This window comes from Macaca mulatta, chromosome 3, assembly GCF_049350105.2.
Source record: "Macaca mulatta isolate MMU2019108-1 chromosome 3, T2T-MMU8v2.0, whole genome shotgun sequence".
NCBI classification, from domain to species: Eukaryota; Metazoa; Chordata; class Mammalia; order Primates; family Cercopithecidae; genus Macaca; species Macaca mulatta.
In genome coordinates this window covers 39150165-39163827 of record NC_133408.1, presented here as the reverse complement: position 1 = coordinate 39163827, position 13663 = coordinate 39150165, and the positions used below count along the sequence as shown (strand labels likewise).

Below are 13663 nucleotides of genomic sequence, written 5' to 3'. Positions count from 1 at the left end.
ACCAAGCAAGAATCTTTGGCATCTGAATGTGGTCTGAATGCATCTGAGCACACTGCCTGTCACTGGCCCGGAGTGGATCATGGGTGTTTCGGACATCTTCGCAACTCTACACCAATTATTTTGAAACACATTAGCAGAATAGAACCATGTGAATAGCTGCTTCTCAGTTAAAAGTAGGAAAAGACTCCAAAAGCTGCCCTCAAGGAACATCGTTCCCACGAGGAGTTTCTGCATCGGGCCCTTCAGGCACAGGCAAGGCCCCTGGGCCCAACTCCCTCATCCCTGCGTCATAAAGCAGCAAAGATGGTGGGGAATAAAGGAAGTGAAGGAGTCAGTCCCGCACAAAACGGGCTCCAGAAGCCACAGCCACTCTCCCAGTGTGGGAGCCAAGTTCAGAGACCTGGAAACACCAGCGTTCCCAGGGAGGAGGGCAGAACAATGCCATTTCCCCCTAGTTTAGGGAGACACCACCCCACGTCCTCTGACCTCAATAGAAGAGACTTCACATAAATGATTTCAATGACTCCACCACAAACAGAAAGTGGGCTAAGGGCTAACGCACCCATTTAAATGCCTGGCAAAAACACATTAAATGAACACACAGATAAGCAAGATTCTCCTGTTATCCACGAAATATTCAGAAACAAATCCAACAAGCAATCTCTTTGCAATCAAAAGACCGATTCAGAGGTGCAGATTAAAAAATAAACGTACAACTGAACCCTTAATACACCAAGAACCAAATTCCACGGTAGTGTTATCACATCACCACCTCCCAGCTGAAGGAAGCAGCACTGGCCACTGACCAGCTGTTCACTCGTGGGTCAGTGAACGAAAGGCAGTGCTGTCCAGGACAACGATGAGATGTTAACCTGAAAAGGGCAAAATTGCAGAGGCTGGAAGGACCTTCCAGGTAACCCGGCCCCCTCAGTGGACAGAGGACCCCCGTGGGGCCACAGAGCCCAGAGCTCCAATGTGTTCGGGGCAAGCACTCAACTGCAACCCTGATGATGTCCGAACGCCTTCTGCCCTTCTGCGTCTCTGCCCCACTAACAGGGAATCCGTGAATGCTAAGGACATATAACGCATTTTACAATACATGTAGATTTTTAGGAAATTAAAGATAAACAGTGACAAACTTTGAGAATTAACCAAAATGTAGTTCAGTGAATGCCCAAACTCAAAGCTAGTCTCCAAGAGGTGATAAGCTGTGTGTGGTGGTTAACGCCTGTAAATCCCAGCAGTTGGGGTGGCTGAGGCAGGAGAATCACTTGAGCCTAGAAGGTTGGGGTTGCAGTGAGCTGTCATTGTACTACTGCACCCAGCCTGAGAAACAGAGTGAGACTGTCAAAAACAAACAAACAAAAACAAATTAAAGGAGTTCAAATGAACTCGCCCACACCCTTTAAATTTTCATTTGGGTACATGGGGTGATCTAGTTCCTTTTTCCCTTGCAATACATGAATAATCTAATAATAAAATATAATCTAACAATTAAAAGGGAAAATTTAATTATTTTCCCATTTCATTATTCCCTATCTCAGGGAAAAAGTTAAAATTATTCCCTATTTCAGGGAAAAAGCTAAAAATCATTTTAAACCTTCCTTCCACAAAGCAGTATACTCAGTCATCTCTATCTGCTTTATCAAGTGGAATTCAGCTTCACATGTCTACAATACAGTTTTTGTTAAACAGCGTTTATGTAGACAGGCAAGAGAAAGAAACACTTGGTCTATGTAGAAGCAGCAGAAGACACGTTTTAACAGAAAAGGGAGAAGATACCACCGTGTAAATCTGGAAATTCTGTCCTCATCTTGTCCACACACACAGAAAACACCCAAGCAGGTGCCTAGTGTCCAACAGGAGCACAGAAAGGACAGGGATCCCTCCAGTTGTTTAATGACCAGCCCCACTTGTCACTGCCACATAACAAAATCCGCATGGCAACTTCAGCACGTTTCATTCAAGATTCCAAGGAAATCAGGCTGAAGAACATACAGATGTTTTGCCCACATTTAAAAATCCAGGTGTGGGACTCATAGAAATAAAACACACTATGGGTTCACTTAACTTTTCCAAATTTTTACTTGGAGAAACATATAAAGTTCTTGTCAGTTACATCCTTAAGTTTTTCAATAATTTTTAAATGCAAAGGTCGGGCAAGACTTGTAAAGAGGTACACACATACGGCCCGGCGTGGTGGCTCACACCTATAATCCCAGCACTTTGGGAGGCCGAGGTGGGCAGATCACGAGGTCAGGAAACCGAGACCATCCTGGCTAACAAGGTGAAACCCCGTCTCTACTAAAAATACAAACAATTAGCCAGGCGTGGTGGTGGGTGCCTGTAGTCCCAGCTACTCGGAAGGCTGAGGTTGGAGGATTGCATGAACCCGGGAGGCGGAGCTTGCAGTGAGATCGCATCACCGCACTCCAGCCTGGGTGACAGAGGGACAGTGTCTCAAAAAAAAAAAAAGGAGGTACACACATACATGCTACGTTCTTCTCTCAAAGAGACGGGCCCTTTTTTAAGATTCCAGAAGTAAATGTGGTTGTCACGCTGCTTTTGAGAGGATGGGCTGTGTTTTAAGCATGAACACACTTTCCTCCATGCCCCAAGGATGCACCATGGGGGCAGTGCTACCGCCGCCTCCCCAGTCTCTGCTCAGGGTGGGGCAAGGGGAGCTCAGTTGTCTCCCGTATATACCGTCAACAGGCCAGGTGCTCAGAAGGAGGCTTCCAGGACTCGCTGGAGGCATTCGTTAGCAAGGCAGGCAGTGCCTCGTGCTGGTGGGCATCCAGCAGTAAGGGGGTCTTGCACTTCACTCCCTGGGCCCAGCCCCAGACAGAGGGGAAAGAGACACCTGTATCGTAACTCATGTATATTTATAGACACACAGAGACTCTGCAGTGCAAGGTGCAGAACTAGAAGGAATCATGGAAATAAGAGGGAAGACATTTGGTTATGACTGGCAGAGCCACCTCAAGCCTCAGCATTTCCTGCCGGAGCCCTCACTGACCAGACTCCTCCAGGGTCACTGCCACTGCCTTCCCCAGCTCATGACAGTGACAGAGCCTCAGAACAACCTCCAACTCCTTCCTCACCAGCCCAGGGGACGAGCTGTTCATGAGTGTCCCAAAGCCTGCATGCGGGAACACAGAGGTGACTGAGCAGAAAGGGGGACAGCCACAATGGCCGCGGGTGTGCAGATATTGCGGGGTACCCCAGCAGCCCTTTCCGTCTTAAAGAGGACGGCCACGGGTGTGCGGATGCTCCCGCGTGACCCAGCCGTCCTTTCCACCTTATAGGGGAATGGCCACGGGTGTGCGGATATTCCCGGGTGCCCCAGAGCCCTTTTCACCTTAAGGAGATTTTCAGTCTCATATCAGTCTCCAAACTATTCAGTGAGGTTGGAGGAGTATCACTGTGGACCAATACTGATTGACACCAAGTAAGGGCAATTTTATAACCATGTCTCAACCATGAAACAATCAGGTCTTTGGCCATCTGATCTAAGCTTTTTCTATAACAAAGTTGGATAAATAAGTTGAACTTTGGTTTTCCAAAGCTTGTTACAGAAACCACATCTTCCTAGGTGTGGCTCTGTGGTGTCACGTGCACACATCAGTAGCCAGGCTTGCCAAGACTCACGGCACATTACACGTTCACCTGAGAAGGCTGCTCAATCACTGAGGGCTCTGGCGTGCTCTGAAATGAATTTGCCACTTCAGCCTACACTCTACTCCCTTGTTTGGTTAAAGAAACCCAAAAAGCAGAATTTCTTTTGGTCAATCGCCTACTGACCCAACTGCAGAGGTGTTCATTAGAGTACTTTCATTGCATCATAGAAAGCAAAGTCATATAGATCAACTCATTATTACCTCTCCAAAGGTTTAGTAAATCTCCAGATAATCAGGCAAACATTTTAAGAAGCTACATTAAGGTTTAAAATACTCAAAATTTAAAACTACATCCATACTTCAAAAAACCACCATTCCCATTTTAGATGGCCAAATGCATATGAGAAAGAAAGAAACGTGCTGAGCGCATTTTTTGGGTAATCTTATGGAGAAACTGCCACTTTAAAAATGGCTCTAGTTCCTGGCTCCAGATGGGTGTGGTGGGTTGCCTCACTCAAGTTCAACTCCACCTGAAGCTGGGACACTAGAAATCCATTCCCAGACTCCAGGGCACAAGAATTCCCACTTCTGGAAACAGCCTGGAATGCAGACCTGTAGCAGAGAATTCTTTCCTGCCCACCCTAACCGTCCTCTGTGGAAGGCAACAGTCAAAGACAAGTCCACCCCCCTAGGCGCAACTGCACTACGAAGAACCATTTCATGGTGGAAGGTGATTGATTAGTGGGAACAGGCACTTTAGCTAATCACTTATAAGGCAGAGATGGGGGTTTGAAGGCCTGTGTCTGGCCTTGTCCTCGGTAAATGGTCATCCGCAAGTCAGCCTAAGCCACATGGGAAGGGGCTTCTTGCAGTAGAAGTGGGGGCGCAGTTGTGGGGAGGGGGAATGTCTTAACCACCACTGTTTTACAGGATCACAGGGCTCAGGAAATGTTCAGTATTATCACACACCAAGGTTTTTACAGTCTGAAGAAAACTACAGTCCTAAGGTGTCAGTTCTCAAAGCCTTAAGTTCCTCCTGCTAAGATTCCCAGAGGGTCTCGACTTCTTGCACTGAACCCCAACTTGCACAGGCACCTGCGTCTTCCTCCTGCAGCAAATACACATGAGAAGGCTGTGGCTCTGCTGCAGTAATGATGCCATGCAGCTCTAACACCGTGGCAGAGTAATGGCTTTGGCCTGAATGTCCCCAAAACCTCATGCTGAAACCATCTCCGATGGGATACATTAAGAGGTGGGACCTTTGGGAGGTCCTGCTCTCAGGACTGGGGTTGGTGTCCTTGTTGGGAGCACTAGGGCTCCTCCACCATGTGAGTCCCAACGAGACGCCTGCTGCCACGCAAGACCCTGTGAGATGCTGCCGTCTGTATGCCACAGGCCCTGGGACACCAGATGTGCAGGTGCCTTGACCTTCACTGCCTTGACCTTGGACTTTCCAGCCTCCAGAGCTGTGAGCAATAAATGTCTGTTTACAAATCACCCAATCAACAGCAGCCGGACAGAGAGACAGTAATGTTACAACATGAGTCACTTTCTCACTGGGCCAGAGGCCTTCCCATGAGCCACCACCGTAAAGCAAGAACTCCCTGGAGGATGCAAAGGGGTTCACAAGGAATTCTACCCAGCACCAGGGTGTCTGTCCTTTCTCGTAGGAAGATAGCTGAGCCATGGCAGGAAACTACGGGGTGGGTAGGGCTAGACAGTAATGTGTCACCTGCTCATCTAAGCCTCAGTCTCCTGCCTTTCATCATGACAGCGGGGGTAACCCCCTCACCTGAGCTGTTGGGGGAGGTAAGATTGCTGGGTGATTAACAATTGTTACTTCCATAGAAATTAGGCAAAGAATCCGCCCCTACGTCTTATAATACCAAACCAGGCCAGGAATTCCACATCACTACTAATTTGCATGGGAAAATGCTGGATTCTCATAAGTTCTGGCATGTCATTTGTATTGATAAAGTTTGCAGAGTTGTCATATACTAAGTATATAAAACAGGAAAATAAATCATGCAATTTGGAGGTTGAAGCAGGAGAATCACTTGAGTACAGGCGGCGGAGGTTGCAGTGAGCCGAGGCCAAGCCACTGTACTCCAGTCTGGGTGACAGAACGAGACTCGATCTTAAAAAAAAAAAAAAAAAAAAAAAAAAAAAAAAAAAAAAATTGCTGCTTCATGCTAGTAAAGTGGGCGGATTCTACATGCCAACTTATTCAAAGGTCACCTAACACTGACTCAGGAACTCTGGCCCTGATGTGCTTGAAGTTTTAATGCTAACAGTGTTAAAGACCACTCCCCCAGGAGCTCTGAACAAGTACTCCAGGTATACGCTGAACAAGACCACACACTCTCTGACCGAAATCTAACTTCACAGACCCAAACTACAGAACCACAGAAGACACTGCTTCTGTCCAACTTTGTGTTCTGCCACCGTTTGTGTCCGTTATTTCCTACAAACCATCTCATTAGAATTTAGGGCACACAAAAGGCTGATACAACAGGGTTACTTTTCAAAGGTTTGGAGGTGAAGAACAGATACAATGCATTAACTTCCTATGGCTGCTGCAACAAATTACCACAAATGCAAACCTCCTCTCAGCCCTGGAAGTCAGGAGTCCCAGGGCTGAAGTCAAGGGGTCAGTAGGTTGTGTTCCTGCCTGGAGTCTCCCAATTCATAGAGGCCACCATGCAGCTTGGCTCACAGCCCCACACCCCTCTGACCACTGCCCCGGCCTCAGCCCTGCACCCCTCCAGCCCCTGCCCCACCCTTGGCCCATGCCCCTCCGGCCCCTACCCCACCCCCGCCCTCAGCCCCACAGCCCTCTGGCCTCTATCTTATCCTCAGGTCTCCTCCTCTGAGGCAGACCCTCGTACTCCCTCTCATCAATGCACATGTGAGGACGCTAGACCCCACCTGGACAACCCAGGGTCCTCCCCCATCTCACTGTCCGTTACAGTCACATCTGCAAAGCCTCTTTTGCCATGGAAACTTCATTATACTAACAATCATTTAACAAGTCCATTATAATGATGTAAAAATTGGCATTGTTTTCCTCCTAATGAACAGATCAGTCACCCATGTAACCTATAAATATTTAACTATTAAATATACAATACTGTAGGGGACAAAGATGAGGAAGACGGTTCCTCCCTGAAAGATGACTGGACCCTAGATGGAGGGATGAACATTCTGAACAGAATCAACCTAACTCAACATTTGAGTCAGAGAGGCCAAGCAGTAAGACTTTCAAAAAAGCAACCAGAAAGTATGTACCGTGCCTGTAGTTCACAGCTGAGCCTGGCGTCATGAGCATGAGCGTGTGGACATGCATACCAGACCCAAGTTTAAGATCAAATATAAGGAGCTTTCAACTGTAGTGTTTAACTAGATCTTATTACAAAATAGCTTCTTGATTACAGTTTTTGTCCAAAAAGTTCTCTGTAATTAAAGAAATTAATTTTCCCCTAAAAAACACTTCGCCATCTATCACCCCATAAAAACTAAATGGATATATTAAAGAAAAAAGACAAATGTTTGACTTCGGGGGTTTGCCTACGACTTGGATAAGAATGATTTTCTTCTGGCCAAGCAGGGAGCAGCTGGACCAGACTGGAGGGAAGGAAAAACAAATTTCCACTCTGACCTCAGTTGGACACCAGAGTCTTCCCTGTCAGAATGTGGGTGTAGTGCTTCCAACACACCAGCCTCTGACAAAACTCGGCCCAAGGGTGTGGGAAAAGGCCGTCTACTTCTGAAAAATCTATAAAGTACAGACACATCAAAAGCTTCAGAAGACTGTAAAGTGCCAAGGAGACCACTGCACCCTTGGAGTTTACAGAAAATGGCCAGCATCACACGTGCCTGAGGTCCAGGTTCAGCTCCCAGCTGCCGCGACACCGTGAGCGCAGTCCTGGCTTCCCCTCTGATGCAGAGAGCTGGAAACTCTGCTGGCAGCACTCAGAGCTCAGAACATTCTAGATGAAAGCAACGTGTTCCTTTTAAAATGGGGAACCGGGGCAGCACAACTGAAGCTCTACGACTGTCTCAACTACTGGGTTTCGGGGTAGCATTAGGAAATCGTGAGAATCCAAACCTCAATTTCATACAGATTCCAAACTCACTGCAGGTTCCAGAGTTTCCTGAAGCATTCTTCCAATTTATCACTCAGGATTCCCTTGCCAAAGCTAATAAAGTCTAAATTCCTTACGGAAAAGCCACCATAAGCACCACCACAAATAAAATCAACTAACGCCCGCCCTTTGCACCAAACCTATAAACTGTTACTCACAGAAGACTGCGCTGGAGGCAGCTCTCAGCTGACGCCGAATCCGTGAGACTTCATTATCCCCATTTTGGATCGAGTGTGAAGACTATCAGCAAACCAGGGCCCCAGTGTGAAGTAGAGAACAGATTCTCTGACACCTGCCTGAACATTTTCTTCCCACCTGTCTTGGATATTGAGCACCCTCAGAGCTACTGAGTCACCCACATTTGCAGGTCATTTATCCAGCCACCAGGAGAACATAATTATGCGATAAAAATGCCTTCTCAGGGCTTTGTCATACTCAACAACGCAGCTCAGAAGGCTTGTGTAAGCCCAAGAAAGGGGGAAGCGTCCTCCAAATAGACAAAGACCAAGGAAAACCGTGCAGCGACTCTCTCAAGACAGCAGGAACAGAGCCTGCTGTAGCCTTTCAGGCCATGCTGGCCACAGCCCTGCGTTAGGTGGCACCATTTCCACACATGCAGCCTGCTGGGCCCATTTGAATCCCTCCCGATTGCGAGACACTCACCCCCACTTCCAGTTTCTGCAAGACCCGCTGCAGCCCCACTCCACCGCGGGGGCCGACTGTTCAAGTTTTCCCGGCGAGACCCCTCAGAGCCTGCACAGCGTCTGAGACTGGGAAGCACCAAGGATCCAGAAACGCACAAACCCGTTCTCCTCATGCTGCTTTCTGGGTTCCAAGTTGTCTTAAGAACGAGTCCTGCATAAACCCCGGGCTGGGGAGCCAGCCACAGCCCAGCAGCACCCAGCTCATGTGCTCCACCCACCCCACAGAGGACCACGGAGGCCCCAGCACACTCTGTCCGCGGGGCAAGACACCAGAAACAGCCACAGTTCAGTGTTCTGCCACCCACCCCGCTGCCCTAATTACCTGCTGTGATCTGAATTCTCATTGGTTGGGTAGGTGATCCCACAGCTCCGCTGCCCTAATTACCTGCTGTGATCTGAAATTGCATTGGTTGGGAAGGGGATCTCACTGCTCAAGCACTCCCTGCTGCCTCCTTGCAAACAACATAAAAAATCCAAAACCTCTCTGAACGTTTACTATAACCTCAAAACAAGACCCATCACCAGACCAGGGAAGATACACACGCACATCTGACAGCTGGTGGGCGTCAGTGACCGACGCCACGGCTTCCGTGTGGCGTGTGAAGCGGGAGGCCTGTCACGGTGACTCAGGCTGGGGTCTGAATAGGGGTCTTCCAAGCAACTAGGCAACCAGGACGCACACCCCAAAACCCAAGTCCCCGCACTCATGTACCTGGCAGAAATGCTGCGTGGCCATTGACACCAGTTGTGCACCAAGACCGATCTGTGTCCTGTGGCCCTCACAACGTCTGTACACGTCTGGGCCCAGCACAGGCACGCATGGCACCCTGCTCGCCTCCAGTGGGGCTCTCTCCTACCAAGGGGGATGGTCCTGAAGTCCGTTGAGATTTCCAAAGCTCTACAAAGTCGTCCTTCCTCCTGCTTGTTCAGAAGACCTAAAGCCCTGAAGACACCAGTGAGAATTGACCTAGCCTCTTAAGGCAGCTCAAACACCTAAACAGAGGAACGCTGGACCTCTCTGCCCTCGGGAGCAGCCAATAACCCACTGGGCTAAGCAGAAGGCACAGATGTCACATCCAGAAGCCAGTGGCGCTCACATTTGCATTCCAAGAGCCACCCTTGTGAGTCCCTCCAAGGCTTCCAAGTCCCACTTGATTGTTTTCATCGTATCTCTATAACATCAGAGACATTATATCTCATGGTATCTATGAGATCCTCTCTACTTTTATGAGCATATATGCTCCCTGACTTACCATGGGATGAAACTGTTCCAATAAACCCAGCGTAAGCTGAAAATATCCTAAATAGAAAGTGCATTTGACATAATAGTTTCAACTTACAATGGGTTCATTCAGAGGCAGCCCATCTCGGGCCGAACAATGCACTGAGTGTGACTAGTTCACACCATCACAAGGTTGGGAAAAAAAATCACAAACGTAACCATTGTGAGCCAGGGACCATCTGTATTGTGGCTCCTGTCTTCAGAGACAACAGAAACCTCTTCTTAGACAAGAATCACAATTTATAATCCTCAAAATGTTAAACTTAGTTTAACAATCTACAGATTCAAACAAAGCCAAAGTAGGCCCACAAGACCGTTTGTGCCATTCGCTAAGACACACGACTCTGTAATAACCCTCACCACAGCCCCTCAGGGTGAGTCCCAGAGGTGGGTGAGGCTTGTAGCTACGGACACTAACAAAACCAAAATCAGAGTACGCAGGTGCAGTCAAGACATATGACTTCTCCACTAGCATATGCACAAATGTTTATCAGCAAATCTGATCTTTGCTTTAACTCCCTCTCATGACCTAAAAAGGAGTCCACCACACACACACACACACACACACACACACACCACTTCAAAAACATAATTCGTACTTGCATTCAATTCTGGGCATTTGGAATAGACCTAATGGGGGATTAAACCTCTCCTCCAACCCATTGCTTAGTCTTCTTTGAGGATGAAGGATTTTGCATAACACAAGTCAGCATATAAAAGATCTTGTATAGAAACAGACTTTCAAGTGGTCCTCATTAGAGTGATTCAACTAATATACAAAGGACCCAACACACAGCACAATGTCTATTAGAAGAATGATTAATTTGTTCCCCTCAAAATCCTAATATCTACACAGAAAAAATACCCGATACACATTTTATCATTCTTTACCAGTATAGTCATACAAAGGAGTATCACAAAAGCGAAAGAACACATTTGGTTTGACTCACAGTTCTAAATTTAATATAAAATTGCTAAAACCACCAAGACAAACATGACTATAAATATTTAACGATCTTCACCTAAATTCAAGTCACCATTCAACCACCAATACCTCTGCTCTCCTTACAGGAACTTTCCAAAAGTAAATTTTGGAATTAACAGGACAAATTTTTCTAGTGATAGAAATTAGGAAGAAATTGGTTGAAGGTGGTTCCTTGGCTGTCAAACTTTTTCTCAATAATATTTTGTAAAATAAAAGCATCAAACAGATCTTTACATTAACTTACAATCTATCAAGCAATACTGGAGCAAGCTTTAAATATTAGCCACATTCTGTCAGGGCTGACTAACATTAAATCAGCATCAGTCTCATATCTTGCAGTATCCACAGCTCATCTTCTCAAAACCACTTAAGATTTCATAATTAACTCAATTAAACAATCTAAGTCATCTCCTTGATCATTGACATGAAGGGATAATCTTCCCCCAAAATAGTACCTCTTTCCTTGACATGATTTAATCTGTGGTTAGAGTATTTAACAGGATTTCTTTCCTTCTTAGAAAATAAAATATACACCTTTCCAATATGAAAAACACTAACTGATAATGCTATAGCTTAACCAGGTCAAAAGGGTTTTTTTTTTTTTTTTTAAAGTTAAAAAAAGAACCTAACTGCATCTTTGGACCTTATGTGAGGTAGTGTCCAGGGTCACTGGGACCCCCACTTGGTCAGTACAGCTGGGTACCAATTAAAGACAGAAACCCAAGGGTTCACTCAAAGCCCCTTCCCAGCTCTTCATCCTAGTGGAAGCCATGGGCACAAAGGAATGCGGCATTCCACGGAGGACTTTGGGGAATGGCTGCTTGAGAACATCAAAGTGGCTCACGTCCCCCAAGTATAAAGCCAGTGACTGCTCTCAGCTTCAATGCAGTACCATCCACAGCAGCCAAGGTCTGGAATCACCTGAGTGTCCGTCAACAGGGGATGAAGGGAACGTGACCCGAACATACACAGGAGCAATACTCCACCACACAGCTGAGATCCCTGTCATCTGCGACAGGATGGATGGAGCTGGAGGATATACGTTAAGCAAATGAGCCAAGCAAAGAAATGGAGCATGTTCTCACTCATAAGCAGGAGCTGAGAGCAGATCTCATGGAGGCCAAGAGTAGGTGGTCAACAGGGCCCAGCAGAGCCCACTCATAAGCAGGATGGGCAGAGGCTTGTAACGGGCACAAACACACAGCCTAATGGGAGCACAAGACCTACTATTGATAAATCAGCAGGGGGATGGCAGTGGGTCATCTACTGTGTATTTCAAAACAGCTAGGAGAGAATAACTTGAACATTACCAGCATAAGGAAAAGAAAATATTTAAAGTGAAAGACATCCCAAGTACACAGATTTCATCAATACAGGGATGAATCAAGATATCACATGCACTCTGAAAACATGTGCACATATTATGTATCAACAAAAACAAAAACCAATGACAGAACCATTTGTGAAGCATGTGCAGGAGAAGAATGGGAAGCCTGACATGATGTGGCTGTGTGTCCCCACCCAAATCTCATGCTGAACTCTAACCCTTTGTTGGAAGTGAGCCCTGGTGGGAGTGACTCATGGGGGTGGTTTGTAATGGTTTAGCACAATCCCCCAAGTGCTGTCCTCATGGTAGTTCTGAGATCTGGTTGTTTAGAGGTGCATGGCACCTTCCCCTTCACTCTCTATCCCCTTCCAGCCATGTGAAGACATGCCCACCTCCCCTTCACCTTCCACTCTAAGTTTCCCCAGATGTAGAAACCTGTACAGCCCACAGAACTGTATGCCGATTAAACCTTTTTTTTCCTTATTACCCAGCCTCAGGTAATTCTTTATAGCAGTGGAAGAACAGTACAGTCCTCAGGACCAGCAGTGTTTTCTTTCTCCCCAGCAGCCAACAAGGTCCCACACACTAGCTGGTTTTCCAAAGCCTTTGCCAGAATGCTGAGGCTGTTTTGGGGATATGGACTTTCCCCATCTCTGGCAAACCAGATGGGGCATCCTATTTGCCTCTTACCACCTTTCTCAGACAAACCCTACCTCTGAAACATCCTCCGCCAGGGGCCTCCTTCAGCAGCAGCAAAGCTGAGTATTCCTTGCACCTCCCTTCTTCTGAACAAGTAAACATCTTAAGCTTATTTTTCCATCTTCCCAGCTCATTGAAAAAAATATCTTATGCTTTCTATTTTCCTAACACACACACGGAAGAGAAGTGCCGTGAGGGCAGGGGCTCTTGCTTTCCCGGATCTGAGCCTGGCCCTCAAACACTAGACGAATTCATACTGACACGATATCCAGAAGCAGAAATGCAAATATCCACATGACTTCAAATACCCTAAGGATCTAACAGGCCGAGTGGCCCATGTAACTATGGTTTGTGCTGGGCCATTCAATTGGTGTCCAAATCCCTGTCCAAGTGAGCTCTTTAATTTTGGGACTTTTCAGACAGCTGTTTTTTTGTTGTTGTTGTTGGTGGTGGTGTTCTGTTTTGTTTTTATTAAAGGGATCTATTACAGTTACAATCAAGAATATCCCAGGCCGAGTGTGGTGGCTCATGCCTGTAATCCTAGCACTTTGGGAGGCCAAGGTGAGCTAATCAAATGAGGTCAGGAGTTCAAGACCAGCCTGGCCAACATGTTGAAACCCCATCTCTACTAATACAAAAATGAACCAGCCATGGTGGCAGGCACTTATAATCCCAGCTACTCAGGAGGCTGAGGCAGGAGAATGGCGTGAACCAGGAGGTGAGGCTGCAGTGAGCCAAGATCGCGCCACTGCATTCCAGCCTGGGCAACACAAGACTGTCTCAAAAAAATGAAAATACACCAATACGCCCAGTGAGTTCTTCACCAACATCAGATACATCAGTTTAAAGAAAAATAATATGAATGCATGTTTTTAAATTTCAGTGTTGAATTTAACCATAT

General features: G+C 46.7%; 1 long non-coding RNA gene across 1 annotated transcript in view; it reads right to left on the bottom strand.

Annotated features, from left to right (window-relative positions):
• LOC144329475 (uncharacterized) overlaps nt 1-9754 on the bottom strand; it is a 95807-nt gene extending 86053 nt beyond the window's left edge. The window contains exon 1 of the long non-coding RNA XR_013415011.1: nt 9182-9754. This is a non-coding gene — a long non-coding RNA (uncharacterized LOC144329475). The remainder of the gene's footprint in view (nt 1-9181) is intronic.
• Nucleotides 9755-13663: the final 3909 nt, after the last annotated feature.